Source organism: Sardina pilchardus, unplaced genomic scaffold, assembly GCF_963854185.1.
Source record: "Sardina pilchardus unplaced genomic scaffold, fSarPil1.1 HAP1_SCAFFOLD_100, whole genome shotgun sequence".
Classification (NCBI taxonomy): domain Eukaryota; kingdom Metazoa; phylum Chordata; class Actinopteri; order Clupeiformes; family Clupeidae; genus Sardina; species Sardina pilchardus.
The window spans coordinates 45,669-48,930 of NW_026910820.1; positions in this window are offsets into that span (position 1 = coordinate 45,669).

Here is a 3,262-nt window from a genome sequence, read left to right on the forward strand (position 1 = left end):
ATTTCAAGCTATGAAGGAAAAGTGAAGACGCGTTTACTTTTCATATTTCATGACAGTTGGCTGAGACGGCCAAAACATGCACTCGTGGAAACTTTTTTCAAAATCCACTTTGGGCTTGTAAGATGTTGTAAAGTGACTTTCTGTCACAATGCAGTACATGCACCTCAACACCCAACTTCATGAACACCACATCAGAGTGAATGATGCGACTGAACCGCGTGCGCTGGAGCCACCAGTGAGCGGCCAGTAGCTCATTGAGGCCCCTTGTGTTGTATGCGCTTGGTTTCAAGCTTCTAACACCTTCCAATTTCAAGCTATGAAGGAAAAGTGAAGACGCGTTTACTTTTCATATTTCATGACAGTTGGCTGAGACGGCCAAAACATGCACTCGTGGAAACTTTTTTCAAAATCCACTTTGGGCTTGTAAGATGTTGTAAAGTGACTTTCTGTCACAATGCAGTACATGCACCTCAACACCCAACTTCATGAACACCACATCAGAGTGAATGATGCGACTGAACCGCGTGCGCTGGAGCCACCAGTGAGCCGCCAGTAGCTCATTGAGGCCCCTTGTGTTGTATGCGCTTGGTTTCAAGCTTCTAACACCTTCCAATTTCAAGCTATGAAGGAAAAGTGAAGACGCGTTTACTTTTCATATTTCATGACAGTTGGCTGAGACGGCCAAAACATGCACTCGTGGAAACTTTTTTCAAAATCCACTTTGGGCTTGTAAGATGTTGTAAAGTGACTTTCTGTCACAATGCAGTACATGCACCTGAACACCCAACTTCATGAACACCACATCAGAGTGAATGATGCGACTGAACCGCGTGCGCTGGAGCCACCAGTGAGCCGCCAGTAGCTCATTGAGGCCCCTTGTGTTGTATGCGCTTGGTTTCAAGCTTCTAACACCTTCCAATTTCAAGCTATGAAGGAAAAGTGAAGACGCGTTTACTTTTCATATTTCATGACAGTTGGCTGAGACGGCCAAAACATGCACTCGTGGAAACTTTTTTCAAAATCCACTTTGGGCTTGTAAGATGTTGTAAAGTGACTTTCTGTCACAATGCAGTACATGCACCTCAACACCCAACTTCATGAACACCACATCAGAGTGAATGATGCGACTGAACCGCGTACGCTGGAGCCACCAGTGAGCGGCCAGTAGCTCATTGAGGCCCCTTGTGTTGTATGCGCTTGGTTTCAAGCTTCTAAGACCTTCCAATTTCAAGCTATGAAGGAAAAGTGAAGACGCGTTTACTTTTCATATTTCATGACAGTTGGCTGAGACGGCCAAAACATGCACTCGTGGAAACTTTTTTCAAAATCCACTTTGGGCTTGTAAGATGTTGTAAAGTGACTTTCTGTCACAATGCAGTACATGCACCTCAACACCCAACTTCATGAACACCACATCAGAGTGAATGATGCGACTGAACCGCGTGCGCTGGAGCCACCAGTGAGCGGCCAGTAGCTCATTGATGCCCCTTGTGTTGTATGCGCTTGGTTTCAAGCTTCTAAGACCTTCCAATTTCAAGCCATGAAGGAAAAGTGAAGACGCGTTTACTTTTCATATTTCATGACAGTTGGCTGAGACGGCCAAAACATGCACTCGTGGAAACTTTTTTCAAAATCCACTTTGGGCTTGTAAGATGTTGTAAAGTGACTTTCTGTCACAATGCAGTACATGCACCTCAACACCCAACTTCATTTACACCACATCAGAGTGAATGATGCGACTGAACCGCGTGCGCTGGAGCCACCAGTGAGCGGCCAGTAGCTCATTGATGCCCCTTGTGTTGTATGCGCTTGGTTTCAAGCTTCTAAGACCTTCCAATTTCAAGCCATGAAGGAAAAGTGAAGACGCGTTTACTTTTCATATTTCATGACAGTTGGCTGAGACGGCCAAAACATGCACTCGTGGAAACTTTTTTCAAAATCCACTTTGGGCTTGTAAGATGTTGTAAAGTGACTTTCTGTCACAATGCAGTACATGCACCTCAACACCCAACTTCATGAACACCACATCAGAGTGAATGATGCGACTGAACCGCGTGCGCTGGAGCCACCAGTGAGCCGCCAGTAGCTCATTGAGGCCCCTTGTGTTGTATGCGCTTGGTTTCAAGCTTCTAAGACCTTCCAATTTCAAGCTATGAAGGAAAAGTGAAGACGCGTTTACTTTTCATATTTCATGACAGTTGGCTGAGACGGCCAAAACATGCACTCGTGGAAACTTTTTTCAAAATCCACTTTGGGCTTGTAAGATGTTGTAAAGTGACTTTCTGTCACAATGCAGTACATGCACCTCAACACCCAACTTCATGAACACCACATCAGAGTGAATGATGCGACTGAACCGCGTGCGCTGGAGCCACCAGTGAGCCGCCAGTAGCTCATTGAGGCCCCTTGTGTTGTATGCGCTTGGTTTCAAGCTTCTAAGACCTTCCAATTTCAAGCTATGAAGGAAAAGTGAAGACGCGTTTACTTTTCATATTTCATGACAGTTGGCTGAGACGGCCAAAACATGCACTCGTGGAAACTTTTTTCAAAATCCACTTTGGGCTTGTAAGATGTTGTAAAGTGACTTTCTGTCACAATGCAGTACATGCACCTCAACACCCAACTTCATGAACACCACATCAGAGTGAATGATGCGACTGAACCGCGTGCGCTGGAGCCACCAGTGAGCCGCCAGTAGCTCATTGAGGCCCCTTGTGTTGTATGCGCTTGGTTTCAAGCTTCTAAGACCTTCCAATTTCAAGCTATGAAGGAAAAGTGAAGACGCGTTTACTTTTCATATTTCATGACAGTTGGCTGAGACGGCCAAAACATGCACTCGTGGAAACTTTTTTCAAAATCCACTTTGGGCTTGTAAGATGTTGTAAAGTGACTTTCTGTCACAATGCAGTACATGCACCTCAACACCCAACTTCATGAACACCACATCAGAGTGAATGATGCGACTGAACCGCGTGCGCTGGAGCCACCAGTAAGCGGCCAGTAGCTCATTGATGCCCCTTGTGTTGTATGCGCTTGGTTTCAAGCTTCTAAGACCTTCCAATTTCAAGCTATGAAGGAAAAGTGAAGACGCGTTTACTTTTCATATTTCATGACAGTTGGCTGAGACGGCCAAAACATGCACTCGTGGAAACTTTTTTCAAAATCCACTTTGGGCTTGTAAGATGTTGTAAAGTGACTTTCTGTCACAATGCAGTACATGCACCTCAACACCCAACTTCATGAACACCACATCAGAGTGAAT